At 41.9% G+C, this 18,930-nt stretch overlaps 1 protein-coding gene across 4 annotated transcripts in view; it reads left to right on the forward strand.

Annotated features, from left to right (window-relative positions):
* Positions 1 to 18,930, forward strand: part of FRMPD4 (FERM and PDZ domain containing 4) — a 531,872-nt gene that overhangs the window by 434,254 nt on the left and 78,688 nt on the right. The gene's annotated exons all lie outside the window — the stretch shown is intronic.

The following is an 18,930-nucleotide window of genomic DNA, read 5'->3' on the forward strand; positions in this document are numbered from 1 at the left end:
TACCCTGAGAAAGGCAAAAATGTATTTCTAGGGTTTTCTGGAGAAACTTTCTTTCCCAAGCTTAGTTCAGCTTCTGCTTTACCCCGAAGTACTGTCTGGTCACACCTCCTGGGAGGAACTGGGACAGTGGTGAGAAGACAGAGAAACAGAAATAGACACTTATTTTTAGGGTAACCAACCCTCCCAGTTTTAGCAGCAAAGGGCCCACATCCTGAGATGGTCCTTCTTCTGAGGTGGTTGGTCTGGTCACCCCACTTTAGTGCCGGCCTCAGAGTGGAGCCTTCCCAACTGGATGGCAAAGTGCCTGTGCTCGTGGGGTGTCCAAATCCCCTTGAGTTCCTCCCGGGGAGCAAGCACTGAGGTGCATGTCGGTCACCCTAGGGCAGGAGCCATTCTTCCTGGGGACCAGGAACGCAGGGGTCAGGAGTGCTGCCACCATGTAGAGCCCTTGTGGGGAGCTGGAATGTGACCATTTAGAAACCAGTCTCTCTTGAGATACGTGTAGGTGTCAGGGGGGACACACCTTGGGCCAGCAGGCTCTGAGCCTTCTGTGGGCTCACGTCCTGGAGTGGTGGGGCTGATGACAGGTTGCACGGTCTTCATGTTATCCCCTAAACACATGCTCCTGTGATCAGTCCTATTGATTTCTGTGCTCAGAGGATGACAGAAGAAATAAAATATCTCTGTTTGTGTTTGCTGTGACTAAATTGCCTGCTGCAAGACAGAGATGGAGAAAAAGTCATCTAAGCGTGTGATCATGTTCTAGCCATCCTTTCAGGGCATTTAGAAAGATTTTTTCTTTTTTTCAGAAAAAGATTTTTCCCTTCTGGTTTAAAGCCTGGTGAAAGAAAATGGCATCTCTGTAAACAAAAATCTGTATCGCATTTTTTATATAATGGAGCTCAGTGAAGAGTTGTTGAATAGATGAACCAATTAAAAGAGCGGAGAGCAGACGACAGCTTGCAATCCAAATCCAACCGCCACCTGTTTTGGACAGCCCAGGAGCTAAGAATGGTTTTCACCATTTTAAAAGAGTTGGGCAAAAAATAAAAGAATGTTTTGTGCCACAGAAAAATAATTTGAAATTCAAATTTCTGAGCCCATAAATAACGTTTTCTTGGAAACCAGCCACACCCATTCATTTAGATAGATCAGGATCTAAGAAGGTCTGCTCCCTGTACCTGCAGAGCAACCTGGGGCCCATAGGGAAGGAGATACTGACTATCTGATCTTGTCAGAAAAGGTTTGACCCCTGCTTTAGGAAACTTTAAGGTAACCAATCACCTTTTCTTTGGTTAAGCCAAATTTAGATTAAAATCCAAATGATGTATGTATTGGATTTTACTCAGGATGGGGTTATGATTACCGCAGGATTCCCACATTCTTGATGATGGGGTGTGGTGTTTGAAATGGGCTGACGTGGAAAGCACTCATCTTTTAAGCAGGTAGATAAAACTCTCTTGCCGGCCCCCTTCCACATCCCTAAGGTGGCCGAGGGTGAACTGAGGTCACAGTTTGAGCCCTTTCAGGGTGAACTGTGGCTTCTCCTCTGATTAGCGTTGGCTGTCACCCCCATTGTGTTCCTGAAGTGCCCATACTGGCTCTTCCATGAGACTCACCCGTGGGTTCTTTGGTGGTGGAAGAGGAGGGCAGCGTCTTGGCACCAGCTTTCCTGCAAGACCTCTTGGGTACAGCACCAGGCAGACTGGCTATATTTCAAGACGTCCACTTGACTTCATCCCTGACAGAGGGACGTGACCTCTCACAGCCTCATGGCCCTTCTCACAGCTCCTTGGTTCTTCCCCACTCTTTCTAGAAGGAGAAGGACAGAAGCGGCATCGCCTCAGACTACATTCTAAAGTCAATTGCCTCCTTTTAGAAAGTTCTGGCGAATCCCGTTTGTTTGCAGTTGACTTTAGAATGCAGTCTGAGCATCCTTTGGCTGCTGTCTCAGTGATGGATGACAGGGACACAGTTTGATTCAGCAGTGATGCTTGATGTTGTCAAATCAGGTGACCTGGATCCCGAGTTCCGTGAGAAAAGCACCCTTGTCTGTGTTGTCCTCTGCCATGTCCCCACAGCGAGGTCCAGTGCCAGGCCCGCAGGAGGTGCCCACTAACGATGTGTTGAAAGGGAGTGGGCTCTGAACAGCACTCTTTGCAAAAAATGACAATTTAGATGGTTTTCTTCAAGCCCTCCTACAGCTATTCTGTGAGTTTCAACGTGAGATAAATGAATCCATGCCTCACGAAAACATACATTTCTTTCACCAATTTATCTTACGTTTTTACAGCACCTACTCTAGATGCAGGCCACTGAGCTAGGCACCCGATCTACAGGGACAGGTGAGCCAAAGCCAAGCCTTCAGGGAGCTTACATCACGTCTATTCATTTGGGACCCCTCAAGACAGACAAGCCCCCACCTTAGCCACATGGGGGGATTGTCAGATTTGAAAGGGTTTTGTTAGTGATAAAAACACATAGGCCTGAGGCTTTCTTGGTGGCTCAGTGGTAAAGAATCCACCTGCCAATGCTGGAGACACAGGTTGCATTCCTGATCTGGAAAGATCCCACGTGCCACAGAGCAACTAAGCCAGTGCACCACAGCTACTGAGCCCAGGTGCTGCAACCACTGAAGTCCTAGGTAGGTGAATGTGCTCTGCAACAGGAGTGGCCACCGCAATGAGAAGCCCGAGCACCGCAACTAGAGGGTAGCCCTAGCTCGCCGAAACTAGAGAAAAGCCCACACAGCAACAAAGACCCAGCACAGCCAGAAATAAATAAAACACATTAAAAAAATTAAAACAAACACACACATAGGCCTGGATGTACTGAGAGGGTGAGCACATCATCCTAAAACTTACTCCCTTTTAATCTCAGGGCAGTAAATGTACCTTTATAAAAGTAACAGGGCACTTTATTTTAATCAAACAAATCTTAAGTACAGTGGCAGTGCAATTCACAGAGGTGAGATGCAGCTGGCTGTGTAGTTATTGTAACAGATACCTTCAAACTCATTAAACCAGAATTTTCAAGTAGTGCATTTCTGACTAATGAAAAAGTTCATCCATTAGAAAATTTTCATGTGTCTTTCCACCAGTTTAGTCTTCTATCTGCCATATGTATACTCCACTGAAAATTCAGCTATTGTAAAAGAGTCTCTTTTTTATTGGGCTTCTCAGCTGATACATGTTTTAACATCTGTATCTTATACAAGATGAATTCCCTTTCTGTTTGATAAAATATCTCATTTTCTTACCCATTGAGGAAATCTGGGAAAATCCTCATCTTTTTAATAACACTGTAAAATTCTCCCTTTAAAAATTGGCATCCACTTACTTGCCTACATGGTCTTATTTTGGTCTTTTTTTTTTTTTCCCCATTGCCACTTTTGCTCATGGATCATTTTTTGTTTTTAGATATATTTGTGTTTCTTTGTGGATTATTTTTCTTATCATTTGGCTGCTGTATTGTAGAATTTTTTTTCTTGAGAAAATGAGTTTCTGGGAGACCAATTTACTGCTATAGTAACCACATTTGGGTTTTTTCATGTATCCTCAAAAAGAACTATAATTGCAGCAACTGAAATTAGATGAATTCCGTTCATTTCATAGTTTTATAAATTGTTAACTCTAACTCATACTTTCTAGTGGTGGAAGACTGAAATCTTTGACGAATTCATGCCCTTTGCAAATTACCATATCTTTCCTCTTTAGAAGTATCCAAGGGTAGTTTCCCTTGGCTTTTCACAATTAGACAAATTAACTTAAAATAGTCTCCTAATTTTTGTTTTTAAAAAACTTGGCATATAATTGCTCATAGACATTAGGAATCATGCTCCATTCCCCCAAGGCTAGCCAATCCAATTAGATTCATTTTTAAAATTTCTGTAATTAATTTATAGGGCTCACAATTATTGAGCATTAAGGGGATAGCAAATGTCATGTAGAATGCTGGTAGTGTATAAATACAGTATTCCTGCCCTCACAGAGGAGACTACTAAGTAATTGCACTCTATTTAGTGGGAGGATCGTGTTGGGTATTGGGTGGGAATGTTCCATGGGGGTGAACAAGAATTCGCAGGAATGTAGTGATGGTGGTAGAGGGTGGCTGTTGGTCCTGCCTGGATGGGCAGGTTTATACACAGAGAAGGAGTTGTAAAATGGATCTTCCACTTGTCTCTGGGAACTCCAAACCCTCCTGAGAGACACTCACTTTTCAACTGGCAGACATGGAAATATCCACTGCTTAGATAAATGTCCTGAATCACAATCTCAACATTTGCTTCTGCCCTCCCTCATCAGTGCTTCCCTGGTATCTCAGCTGGTAAAGAATCAGCCTGCAATGCAGGAGACCCCAGTTCGATTCCTGGGTTGGGAAGATCTGCTGGAGAAGGTATAGGCTACCCACTCCAGTATTATTGGGCTTCCCTGGTGGCTCAGCTGGTAAAGAATCACTGAGTCGGAAAGATCCCCTGGAGAAGGGCATGGCAACCCCCTCCGGTATTCTTGCCTAGAGAATCCCACAGACAGAGGAGCCTGATGGGCTACAAGTCCATGGGGTCGCAAAGAGTCAGACACAACTGAAGCCACTTAGCATGCACAGGATGCACAGATGGGGAAATTGAGATACAGGGAAGTTAACAAATATGCTCAAGATCCCACAGCTAGTAAGCAGTGGAGGGAAACCAAGTCTGGCTCCTAAGTGAATGCTCTTAACCCGCTCCTCCTTTGTAGCCTTCACAACAGCCGTGCGGGCACGTAGTGTTTATTGTACCCTCATTACGGAGTGGAAACTGAGGCTTAGAGAGGTTGAAGCACTTGCTTAACCTGGACAATTGCTCAGGGCCACGAAGGGGATATGCAGTGGGAGTAGTAGAAAGCTAGTACAAATGACTGGGCCCGGTAGTTCAAAGGGACCAAGCCAGCTATCTAGTGTATTAGGTTCTTAGTGAACCCAGCAAACAACAGAGCTGGAAAGGGGCTCTAGAATCTGGATCTTAGTGCCTTCACCCCATCGACACCTCCACTCCAATTTTAGGTTAGACAAAATAGCCTGTCTCCTATCACCAGTTGGCCCAATGCTCGTCTTGATTTTTGTAGGAAGAGCTCAGGAGTACCTGCTCGCTGTGGTCAGTGGGAGCCTGGTAAGCTTAATAAGAGTGAAATGAAGCAATTAGAAGGGACCCATCTAACAATGATATCTGTCTTTTTGTCAGTCCCTCCTCATCAGATCATGTTCCAAGAGTGTTGTGTCTATAGAAGAATATATTCAGAAGGTCACCTTCCTAATTTCAGCTGGACTTAAATGCCTCTTGGTGCTGAGTAGTAAAATAACAAAGTGATGAACATCTACTGAGCATCTCGCAAATAAAATATGCATGATGGTGTATGACATAATAAAGTCTCCCTGTAGTAAAACCAGCAAGCGCTTTCAGTGAAAACACAAAGGAACAGCCCCTCAGTATGCTGAGGTTACAGATGGTGGTCTCACCTAATACACACTTGCAGTGTACACATTTTCTGACAATTACAAATTATAGTGCCTTGGGAGAAAGAAGTTTGGGATTCTAGAAGATGGAAAGTGTGGGGAAACATTCTAATATGGATAAAGTAGAAAAGGAGATTTGAGTCCATAGTTTATAAAGGTTATAATAGCAACTCATGTATGGAAAATCAATGTTGGAGATGGAAGAAGCAGAGAAAAATGTAAGGTCAGGCATGTTTTCAGTGATCTTCTATGTTTGAGACCACTGAATGTCTTACCTTGTAAGAACAAGTACTTTACTTGAATTAAGAACAAAAATGGAAAAAGATAATTATTGGCCTTATGCCATGTTCTATTAATCCTTTAGAACTAGCAATTTATAAATTCTTCCATGCCATTTGTACAAGTAGCTGAAAAGAAAAAAAAATTTATCCTGGTGAGCCTGTGGTCAGAACATGCTCAGGATCAAGCTATAAACCTAATTCCCTATATATTTTAATAGAGGGTCTCAGGTGTTCAAGGCCAGATTGTGTTTTTACAGGCAACACAGTGGAGGCTGTGGTTGGCAGAAATCTCAGGCCATACCCTCAGATGTGCATTGTTATTTATCTGTTATGTGTCACAATCTAAATTTTATTCCAAATCCTTATCCTAGGGCATGGTCAATTCATCTCATTTGCTATGGTGTGGAGTCTACATTTACAGGGCTTGGTGCAATGGGAGAAGGCGTTGGAAAGGTGAAGTGTGTTCCTGTTTTTGGCCTCATCATCGATCTCACTAGAATTCACTGAGACATCTTTGTGCCCATCTGGTCCACTTTTGATCACTCACATAGGCAGGGAGCTACTTGTTATCCCTTGTTCACCACCTTCAACCCTTCCAAAGCCATGTCTCTATCATCTTGGGTACACTTGCTCCTCCTGAGCCATAATGGGACACTGAATAATTGCAAGGCTAATTCCTTCTGTGATCTTGTCACTTTCGAGCTTCTTGCTAGGAAAGAAGACATAGGTCACTGTAGTCTTTAATTTCACAAGGCTATGTAGTGGTTCCCAAGTGATTCTTCCCGGAGAATCAGCTTCTCAAACGAGGGGAAGCACACCTGTCCTTTCCCAGGCACCCACAAGTTGGTGCTCTTCTGCTTTCCCCAAGACACTCCCCATCTCTCCCAGCCTCTCGCTAATCCCCATTCTGGAGAGGAAGGAGCTTCACTCTCATTTATAGAATATCCTTCCTATCCCTTAGCTCCTGAAATTTAGGTATTTATCTAGGTATGTTGTCTTGTCCTGCAGTCATGATTACATGTTGTCTGGCTGACCATAGAAAAAACAAAACAGCAGACCGTGCAGAGTAAAGAAATGGGCTTGGAGGTGAACATCAGTGAATATTTCAAAATATTGTCCTGCTATTCATTGAAAGCCAGATTTAGAAAAGGCAGAGGAACCAGAGATCAAATTGCCAACATCTGTTGGATCATCGAAAAAGCAAGAGAGTCCCAGAAAAACATCTATTTCTGCTTCATTGACTATGCTAAAGCCTTTGATTGTGTGGATCACAACAAACTTTGGAAAATTCTTAATGAGATAGGAATACCACACCACCTTACCTGCCTGCTGAGAAACCTGTATGCAGGTCAAGAAGCAACAGTTAAAACGGGACATGGAAAAACAGACTGGTTGCAAATTGGGAAAGGAGTACATCAAGGCTGTATATTGTCACCCTGCTTATTTAACTCATGTGCAGAATATGTCATGTGAAATGCTAGGCTGGATAAAGCACAAGCTGGAATCAAAATTCCCAGAAGTAATATCAATAACCTCCAATATGCTGATGACACCACCCTTATGGCAGAAAGAGAAGAGGAACTGAAGAGCCTCTTGATGAAAGTGAGAGAAGAGAGTGAAAAGGCTGGCTTAAAACTTACCATTCAAAAAACTAAGATCATGGCATCTGGCCCCATCACTTCATGGCAAATAGATGGGGAAACAATATAAACATTGAGAGACTTTATTTTCTTGGGCTCCAAAATCACTGCGAATGGTAAAGTTAAAAGCAGCCATGAAATTAAAACACGCTTGCTCCTTAGAAGCAAAGTTATAACCAACCTAAACAGCATATTCAAAAGCAGAGACATTAATTTGCAAACAAAGCTCTGTCTAGTCAAGGTTTTTCCAGTGGTCATGTATGAATGTGAGAGTTGGACTATAAAGAAAGCTGAGTGCCGAAGAATTGATGCTTTTGAACTGTGGTGTTGGAGAAAACTCTTGAGAGTCCCTTGCACTGCAAGGAGATCAAACCAGTCCATCCTAAAGGACATCAGTCCTGGGTGTTCATTGGAGGGACTGATGTTGAAGCTGAAACTCCAGTACTTTGGCCACCTGATTTGAAGAACTGACTGACTAGAAAAGGCCCTGATGCTGGGCAAGATTGAAGGCAGGAAGAGAAGGGAAAGACAGAGGATGAGATGGTTGGATGGCATCTCCAACTCAATGGACATGAGTTTTGGTAAGCTCTGGGAGTTGATGAAGGACAGGGAAGTCTGGCATGCTGCAGTCCATGGGGTCGCAAAGAGTCAGACACGACAGTGCGACTGAACTGAACTGAAAACTCTTAGTGGGGTAAGGTCAGAAACCACACTCCTCATAAATTTGAGTTCCTTTTGTATTTGTTCAGGTTACCATCAGCATCATCACTTAGAATTTTCACTTGGAAGGCTTTGCCTCAAGGTCAAAGGAGGTGATGTACAGGGGAGCACTTTGTCACTTGTCACCTGCTGTTCTCTGTATGTCTGCTACTGCTAAGTCGCTTCAGTCGTGTCCGACTCTGTGTGACCCCATAGACGGCAGCCCACCAGACTCCCCCGTCCCTGGGATCCTCCAGTCAAGAACACTGGAGTGGGTTGCCATTTCCTTCTCCAGTGCGTGAAAGTGAAAAGTGAAAGTGAAGTCGCTCAGTCGTATCTGACTCTTAGCGACCCCATGGACTGCAGCCCACCAGACTCCTCCATCCATGGGATTTTCCAGGCAGTAGCACTGGAGTGGGGTGCCATTGCCTTCTCCGTCTCTGTATGTAAGATACCGTCATTGCTGCTTCTGGGGATTGGAGCACAAACCCAGAAGTCAACCAAAACCAGAGAGGACCCTGAGTAGAAGTCTCATCTTTCAGGTTTAACATCTCTTGGGGGAGCAATTTAAAAGCCCTAAACCTCAGAGTTTTCAAAGATAGCTAGGCTCATGCTGCAGGTGCTAGAACCCAGAAGTGATTGGCGTTGAACTTGACTTGGGGGACCACACAGGTGGGCAGTGGTGGGATGAGGTATGCAGTGTATTCCAGCTGGAACAAGAGTGTTTTGTCAAATGGGGGGATGGGGTGTGGAAAGATGCAGGGATATTTGGCGTGTGCCCTCCTGAGGTTGAAAGTAGGTTATGAATAACCTAAACCAGGGGTCAGCAAACTTTTTCTGCAAAGGACTAGACAGTAGATATTTTAGGCTTTGAAGGCCATGGTCTCTGCTACAACTCAACTCTGCCATCTAGCACATAAACAACCATAATTAATATGTAAACAAACATACATGGCTGTGTTCCAATAAAACGTTATTTACACAAACAAGAGTGCCAACCTATAGGCTTGAGAGACCTCACCCATCAAAACGTGGGGATAGAGAGCCATAGGTATTCCATCTGAGATCATGTTTCATTGCACAGCTCTGTCTTTGAATGGAAGGACATTTAACAACTGACCTCATTCACTAAATCCTGGTGGTGCTCCCCCCATCACTGGGAACGTGTCCACCCCATTGAGGACCACTGAAGATGATTATTATGAAATGCTTCCAGTGTGAGCTTCTTGTGGTCAATAGACAATGCATCATACATTTTCCTCAAGAGGGTGCAAATTTCAAATTCCTGCAGATGATTGGTTCCAGTGGGTGGAATTTTCCAAGATGGCACCATATCCAGGAGATGGTTGAGAAGAGAGGAAGGAGGTAATGAGGAAAGTCCTGTCCCTGTTCCCAAGCAACAGAACAGGGAGTAGGGAGCAGGGAGGGAGCAATTACCAACATCCACCCTCTCCCTGCTGGGAACCCAGCTGGTGTGGTAGCAGAGGCCCCCAAGTTCATAAACAGAATGGTAAGATAGTGGATTTTAGTTATAAATAGTATCTATAAAAATGTACTGACATAAATCTGAGGCAGAAAAGGATTCTTTGAACAAGTAAGATACAGAGAGATTTTGTACTCCCCTGACACTCTTTGCTACCTTTTTTTTTTTTCATGGAAACAGAAGCTGTTGAAAGAGGCACTTGTTCAGAAATATCTTTTTAAAAAAGCAAAAGGAAAGCAGCCACCATTTATTAAGCCTTTTTCTGGGCCACATACACAAATTCTGGCACATTTCTGTGATTGGACTCATTGATAGTTAAGGACTTCTCAGGTGGCTCAGTGGTCAAGAATCAGCCTGCCAATGCAGTATACACAGGAGACCCGGATTCAGTCCCTGGGTCGGGAAGATCCCCTGGAGGAGAAAATGACAACCACTCCAGCATTCTTGCTGGACAATTCCTTGGACAGAGGGGCCTGGCGGGCTACAATTCATGTGGTCGCAGAGTCAGACACAACTGGACCATGGAGCACACACACACACAGTTCAGGAAACAGGATTGGTGCTAACTAAATGCAAGGCTCTGAACTCAACTGCAAAGTGCTGTGATTTGGTCAAGGTCAGTTGAGCAATACTTGATGAAGCCAGGAAGTCAGCCCAGTGCTTCCTTGGTGTGCATGTTCTCTGACTCCTTGCTGCCAATCAGTGCCCAAGGGACCCTTAGATATTGAGCAAGCCAGTCTGTGGTGGATGTGGATTCAGCCATCAGAGCATCTTTCCTGAATGTTGAGAGCTGATTATCATCCCCAGGACCCTTGCATGACCCAGCCAAGGGGGAACTCTTCCAAGACATAACTGAGAATGTGTTACCCACCAGCCAACTAGTCAGGAGTTCAGAGTAAAGGTGCATTATTTAGTAATACAAAGAAATGGCATGTTCTTACTACCAGTGTAAACACCTAGTCTTTTTTTAAATGTTGGATGATATGCAGAAGCAAGGAAAATGGGGACTTTCTTTAGTGCCATTTGTCCACTCTGAAATACTTTTCAATTCCACATCCATACATATGAGCTCATGTCTCTCAAATTGGCTTTAATTTCAACACCTTTGCTTATTAGTATTCTGTATGTTTTAAATCAGTCTTTATTAAGTGTGCCAAATTTATATATCACCATGTAGTAGACATTAAAAAGCAGTCAATAAAGCCATTTGCAAACAACTGAGAAGATAAAACATAGACACTATCTCCATGTGATATATACGGTTAGACAAAAAAGGACCCCCAAAGTGTAGATCTTGCCATTTAGACATAAGCAGTTGTAATATGTTATGATTCCAAATAGGATTTCATGTTTATTTCAACATCTGTGGTTTTTTGTATTCTGAGAATTTCCAGCCTAGACAACCAAGGTGAAATTTGTTACCGATTCTAGGTCAAATAATAAAAGACCTTGAAAACAAAAGATTTGTTATTTTTCCCCCATGTGAGAACTTATCATTGTTAAACATCCTTCTTTCCCTTTTAGCCTCTTGCTGCTGTTCTATTTATATTTTTATGCACAAAATAGTCTACATCTCTGTGTCTAATAAAATGGGATTGCTTTGTGGGCTGACATTCTTGGATTTTTACAAGAAGCATGTCAGAGATGAGTTTTCATCACAGGCTCCGAGCACCCTACCCTAGGGTGTTTTCATTTATATTTAATGTTAAATCAAGGATATTAGAGGTGGAACAGGCTGTTCTTCATTGAACCTGATCAACAGCATCAGCTCACTCTGAATTCAGGAAATAACATTCGGAATGTTCTTTCTGATAGAGCACTTTGGGGTATTCAGGTAACTTAGAGCTTGGTAATTTTAAAACTGAATAGCTAAATACAATAACAAAAGAAACCTCTTCTGAGATTTATAATAAAAATTACCACATTTGGAGAACACTTTCAAAAGTGCGAAGATTTAAAAAAAAAATACAGCACACATTTCTCACCCTTTAATTTCCTGTGTGTATTATGTTTCTTAAACACTATGAGGTACCAGTTTCCATTATTTGACAAAGTAATAAAATATGTGGGAGGCCCTTAAAAGTAGCCTTCCCCTGTAATTTGTTTTCTTTCCCTGTGAAGTCCCTCTCTTTGAGCTCTCAAATATACAGTATATATCTTCAAAGTAGCATAGCTGTGATTAATAAGAGCCTTTCAGGCCAGGCTGAAGTGGATTTCAATCTGGCTTAAACAAAAAAGGGAATCCGCTGGCTGGTGGAACTCAAAAGGATGTGGCACAGGGAATCCTTTGCCCTCCATCTCTTAGCTCCACCCACTTCCTGTCCTGGCTTCTTTCTCAGGAGAGCTCTATCCCAGTAGCAGTAAGACTACTTACCTCAGCTCTAGACTTGCATTGTTCAGTCACTCAGTCGTGTCCGACAACACGCCACCTGATGAACTGCAGCACACCAGGGCTCCCTGTCTTTTACTATCTCCTGGAGTTTGCTCAAACTCATGTCCATAGACTCGATGATGCCATCCATCCATCTCATCCTCTGTTGCCCCCTTCTCCTCTTGCCCTCAGTCTTTCCCAGCATCAGGGTCTTTTCTAATGAGTCAGCTCTTCACATCAGGTGGCCCAAGTATTGGAGTTTCAGCATCAGCATCAGTTCTTCCAATGAATATTCAGGACTGATTTCATTTATAATTGACTGGTTAGATCTCCTTGCAGTCCAAGGGACTCTCAGGAGTCTTCTCCAACACCACAGTTCAAAAGCATCAATTCTTCAGCACTTAGTCTTCATTACGTTCCAACTCTCGTGGGAATACATGACTACTGGAAAAACCATAGCTCTGACTATACGGACCTTTGTTGGCAAAATGATGTCTCTCCTTTTACACTGTCTAGGTTTGTCATAGCTTTTCTTCCAAAGGGTGTCTTTTAATTTCATGGCTGCAGTCACTGTCCACAGTGATTTTGGAGCCCAAGAAAATCAAATCTGTCACTGTTTCCACTTTTTCCTCATCTATCTGCCATGAAGTGATGTGATTGGATGCCATGATCTCCGTTTTTTTAATGTTGATTTTTTAAGCCAGCTTTTTCACTCTCCTCTTTCATCCTCATCAAGAGGTTCTTTAGGTCCTTTTTGCTTTCTGCCAATTGATTGGTATCATCTGTATATCTGATGATACCGGCAATCTCCTGGAAATCTTGATTCCAGCTTGTAACCCATCCAGCCCAGAATTTTGCATGATGTGCTCTGCAGGGTGACAATATACAGCCTTGACATACTCCTTTCCTGATTTGCAACCAGTCTGTTGTTCCATGTCCAGTTCTAACTGTTGCTTCTTGACCTGCATACAAGTTTCTCAGGAGATAGGTAAAGTGGTCTGTTATTCTTGTCTCTTTAAGTATTTTCCACAGTTTGTTGTGATCCACACAGTCAAAGGCTTTAGCTTAGTCAATGAAGCAGAAGCAGATGTTTTTCAGGAATTCCCTTGCTTTTTCTATGATCCAACAGATGTTGGGAATTTGATCTCTGGTTCCTCTGCCATTTCTAAATCCAGCTTGTGAATCTGGAAGTTCTCAGTGGATGTATTGTTGAAGCATAGCTTGAAGGACTTTGACTATTACTTTGCTAGCATGTGAAATGAGTGCCGTTGTGCAGTAGTTTGAACATTCTTTCAGTTAGTTCAGTTCAGTCGCTCAGTCATTTCCAACTCTTTGTGACCCCATAGATTGCAGCACACCAGGCTTCCCTGTCCATCTCCAACTCCCAGAGTCTGCTCAAACTTATGTCCATCAAGTCAGTGATACCATCCAACCATCTCATCCTCTGTCATCCCCTTGTCCTCCTGCCTTCAATGTTTCCCAGCATCAGGGTCTTTTGCCCTTCTTTGGGATTAGAATACAAACTGACCTTTTCCAGTGGTATGGCCACTGCTGAATTTTCCAACTTTGCTGGCATATTGATTGCAGCACTTGTTAAATCATCGTTTAGAATTAGCATCATCTTTTCAAATTTTAAATAGCTCAGCTAGACTTGCATTCTACTATCCTAAAGAGCCAAGTGGATGAAAGACCATCACTGCCTACTAAATCCACCCACGCTTCCCAGACAGGACTTTCATTGGCCAGGTATGTTGGCACACCACTCCTAAACAAGTCATTATCACCCAGGGAGTGGACTATGCTCTGGCTGAGTGGTAGGGGGAGGGGGGGCCAGTTTCAGGTCATGTGATGCAAATGGGATCAGCCCCACCTGGATTATCAGTATCTAAGAGCCAAAGAATGCTCAAACTACCACACAATTGCACTCATCTCACACGCTAGTAAAGTAATGCTTAAAATTCTCCAAGCCAGGCTTCAGCAATATGTGAACCGTGACCTTCCAGATGTTCAAGCTGGTTTTAGAAAAGGCAGAGGAACCAGAGATCAAATTGCCAACATCTGCTGGATCATCGAAAAAGCAAGAGAGTTCCAGAAAAACATATATTTCTGCTTTATTGACTATGCCAAAGCCTTTGACTGTGTGGATCACAATAAACTGTGGAAAATTCGGAAAGAGATGGGAATACCAGACCACCTGACCTGCCTCTTGAGAAATCTGTATGCAGGTCAGGAAGCAACAGTTAGAACTGGACATGGAACAACAGACTGGTTCCAAATAGGAAAAGGAGTACATCAAGGCTGTATATTGTCACCCTGCTTATTTAACTTAAATGCAGAGTACATCATGAGAAATGCTGGGCTGGAGGAAGCACAAGCTGGAAGCAAGATTGCCGGGAGAAATAGCAGTAATCTCAGATATGCAGATAACACCACCCTTATGGCAGAAAGTGAAGAAGAACTAAAGAACCTCTTGATGAAAGTGAAAGAGGAAAGTGAAAAAGTTGGCTTAAAGCTCAACATTCAGAAAACTAAGATCATGGCATCTGGTCCCATCACTTCATGGGAAACAGATGGAGAAACAGTGGAAACAGTGGCTGACTTTATTTTTCTGGGCTCCAAAATCACTGCAGATGCTGACTGCAGCCATGAAATTAAAACACACTTGCTCCTTGGAAGGAAAGTTATGACCAACCTAGACAGCATATTAAAAAACAGAGACATTACTTTGCCAAAAAGGTCCATCTAGTCAAGGCTATGGTTTTTCCAGTGGTCATGTATGGATGTGAGAGTTGGACTATAAAGAAAGCTGAGCACCAAAGAATTGATGCTTTTGAACTGTGGTGTTGGAGAAGACTCTTGAGAGTCCCTTGCACTGCAAGGAGATCCAACCAGTTCATCCTAAAGGAGATCAGTCCTGGGTGTTCATTGGAGGGACTGATGTTGAAGCTGAAACTCCAATACTTTGGCCACCTCATGCGAAGAGCTGACTCATTTGAAAAGACCCTGATGCTGGGAAAGATTGAGGGCAGGAGGAGAAGGGGCCGACAGAGGATGAGCTGGTTGGATGGCATCACCGACACAATGGACATGGGTTTGGGTGGACTCCTGGACTTGGTGATGGACAGGGAGGCCTGGCGTGCTGCGGATCATGTGGTCTCAAAGAGTCGGACACAACTGAGCGACCGAACTGAACTGAACTGAAGGGTGGGGAAGTTGGTTCTGCAAAGGAAAAACTGCCACTACAATTAGTCACTCATGGCTGCAGGTTGTTTTGGACACATTTATTACTTTATTATTATTTTATGAAAAAGTTTGAACAAAATCCTAAGTGTAGAGAATAGGATAGTCAATCAGTGTTCCCATCTTTCAGGCTCAGTTGCCATCAGCCCATGGCCAATCATCCATACCCAAGACACTTCCTTATCATTTGATGACATTGAAGCAAACCCCAGACATTGCATCATTTCATCTGGAATAATTCAATATGTATCTCTAAGGAATAGCATTCTTTAAAAAAAATAAAATTCACAATAGCATTATCATACCTTACAAATTAACAGTATTTTCTGAATCAGATATTCAGTCAGTCTCAAATATCTTCCTTGGTTTCATAAAATAATTTCTTATTGCAGTATATTTGTGTGTGTTTTTTATTCAACTATTTATTTATTTCTGTATTTTTACTTTTATTTCTTAACACCAAAAACACTTTGTGTCGCGGTATAGCTGATTAAGAATGTTGTGATAGTTTCAGGTAAACAGTGAAGGGACTCAGCCATACATATACATGTAGCCATTCTCCCCCACACCTTTATCACAGTATATTTGAATCAAGATCCATATAAAGTTGATATACTATGATTTGCTAGTATGTCTTTTAAGACTCTCTTAATCTGTAGTTTTCACTCCCATCTCTTTTTCTTTAATTATCTTTGAATATGATTTGTATATATTTAAAGAAATGACTTATTTATCCTGTAGAGATTCCCAGAGCCTGAATTTTGCTGACTGTGTCCCTGAGTGTCATGTCACATGTTCTGCCCTCCTGTTTCCTGAAGAATCTCATCTGCTCTCTTATGGAGGATGCTGTGTATTTTCATCCTCTAAACGTCTATGGTATCTGATAATATCTTTTTGTGATGTAAGCAGTTGTTAATAATCTTGCCAAGAGCTATCAATTCATGAATGATTACAAAGAGCTGATACTCTAATTCCATCATTTCTTCTTCAGTTATAAGCTGAATAACTCTATAAAGTATTTGGTTACCCTGAGGAATAATTCACAGGAAAGGAAGAACAGTCACTTGCTTCTATCCCTTTATTTACCACTTTTCAAAACCAGTTTTAAAAATAATTAGTTGTTTCGTCAGCATTCCCGCAAACCATGTTTGTTTTTATGTGTCTTTCTGAATGCATGGATTTCATTATATTTGACTATTTAAATCCATTAATATTATTGTTCTTTTTGAAGCTCAGTTTGTCTCCTCTTTGGTAAGTGAGAGCCTCGCACAGAGAGCTATTGAATCCTCCCTACAGGACCCTAATAGTCTCTGTTAGTGCCTTGACTCTGATAAGGGAAGATACTCAAGATCCTGCTTGTTTGTTTGTTGCTCCACATCTGAAATCTGTCATTTCTCCAAGGAGCCAGGACTCCTTCTAGTTGGAAATTGTATTTAGTAACCTGAGCGCTGGTGTGGTTGTTGATAAGGACAGAATGAAGACATTTGCGAACTTTTTCAAGATAAAATACATCATGAGCTCATACCAAAATGATATGTCTGATTCAAAATCAGGACCAAAAGCTATTATGTAACCTCATCGGTCTTAAATCTTTGTCTCCTTTTTCTCAAACTCTGAGTCCCAATTCTCATCATAATTTCTCCACTTTATCCCACTCTACACACACACCAGTCTCAGCATAACAGCACTAGTGCAAATAACCCAATTACTAAACTGTAAGATATTTTTATTGCAGTTCTATTTGTTTTTATGGCATACCCCACAAGGATGTGCAAAGTACTGTTTTAAAATCACTTGAGGTTGTGCCTCTCTGTGTCATTCTGCCTCTAACTGGATTCGCAAATTCCAGTTTGCTTACAATTACTTCATTTTACTTACAATTGTTAGGGATGGCTCTTTTGTTTGATTTTGTTTTAAAATTATGCATAACTATAACCATGCCACCCACTGGTTTCACAGGTACTTTATTAAATTTTATAGTCAATTTTTAGGGATTTTCTTTAACTTTACTTTATAATTATGTATATTTTCATGATTCCCAAGTCAAATATACAAAATGTATATTCAGAGAAGTAGGTGTAAATTCTATCTGTCCCGCCTCACTGTTTCCTTCCACTTATTTAACACTTTTTAAAAATTTTCATTTTATGGTTCATTCTTGCATTAATATGAGCATATAGTGTAATCTATCTCCATTCTTAGAAACGATAGTAAACAAGACACTTTTATTCACTTTGCTTTTTCACTTAACTCTATATCCTACCAATCACTGCATCTTATCATCATGTTTTTACATACACACTCACATAAGTAGTAATAAGAAAGATGTATATTTTTGTTCTAATGGTTGTCATTAGACTAATGCCTTTGTGTAATAGCCTTGTCTACCCCCACCCCCACACTTAACTTACCTTTAAAATTTTCTGGCTATTGTCTCCTGCTTTCTTATTATGAACATTACTTGAAATTAGCTAAGTAACCTCTTCTTTGCCATTGTGCTCGCTCCCTGGACATTTGACTTGAAGTAATACCTTTATACTCATTTATTGTTGTTGTTTAGTTGCCAAGTCATGTCCAATTCTTTGGGACCCCATGGCCTGCAGACTACCAGGCCCCTCTGCCCATGGGATTTCCCAGGCCAGAATACTGGAGTGCGTTGCCATTTCCTCTTCCAGGGCATCTTCTCGACCCAGGGATCAAAGCCTCATCTCCTGCATTGGTAGGCGGGTTGTTTACCACCGAGTCACTAGGAAAGCCACTTTATACTCATAATTCATGTTAATGCCTCTACGGCCAGAAGCTACCTACCTCTGTTCTTCATAAACTTTCTAATTTCTCCCCCATTTGCTTTGAATCAGTGTGCTGCATCTACTTTGTCAGAATGGAACCAATGTGGCTGCCGCCTGGCCCTCTTACAGCATCAGCGTGACAGTTACACAGGGAATTACATGCTTGTGCCTGACTGCTCTGCCTTGATGCCTGTCAACTCTGTTGATGAGGGATGCCCGTATCTTGTTCCCCCTGGATGCTCATCTCCACTGCTTGTGAGGACCTGTAGGCATTCTGGGGTATCTTATCAGAGCTCCTTTTCCCCCCTTCCTTCCATTAGACTCCCAAACAGGTGCCTTGGTGGTTTATCTCCACCAGCTCCTAGTTGGTGCTCATAAAGATATGTCCTCACCTTGTTTTGCTGGGGATGTCCTTAGGTTTTGGACTTTGCCATCCTCATTACTTTCTCTCTTATTTATGGGAGAATTCAAGGACGTTCAATATTTATTTTACCCACTTGACATCAGCCTCCAATGGCTACAAATTTTATCAAAAAGTTTTAATTGTACAAAAGTATTTATAAAAATCAAGTATTTCTTATGGTCATATAATACTTTCAAATGCGAGTAATTGTTGAGCAGACCTAGCACACAAATATAAACAAATAGTGATTCTCCCAGGCAAAAGTATAATCCTGTGTGTTTTTTTTTAAATAAAGATGAAATAATCTTATATTGTGGAAAAATACAACATAGATGCTCTGTTGACAACTAAGTGACTTATATTTTTCTCAGAAGTGAATACCAGACCACTTTTTATGGTACATGTGTGATTTGCTTTATGAGATTCAAAGGTTTAGAATGTAACACTTGTGGACATCAAAGCCTAGATTTAAAAAAAAAAAAAAACTACTTCATGCAAAAGTATCTGTAAAGTAACATGGGAAATATTTGATCC

Source organism: Bos indicus x Bos taurus, chromosome X, assembly GCF_003369695.1.
Source record: "Bos indicus x Bos taurus breed Angus x Brahman F1 hybrid chromosome X, Bos_hybrid_MaternalHap_v2.0, whole genome shotgun sequence".
Taxonomy (NCBI): domain Eukaryota; kingdom Metazoa; phylum Chordata; class Mammalia; order Artiodactyla; family Bovidae; genus Bos; species Bos indicus x Bos taurus.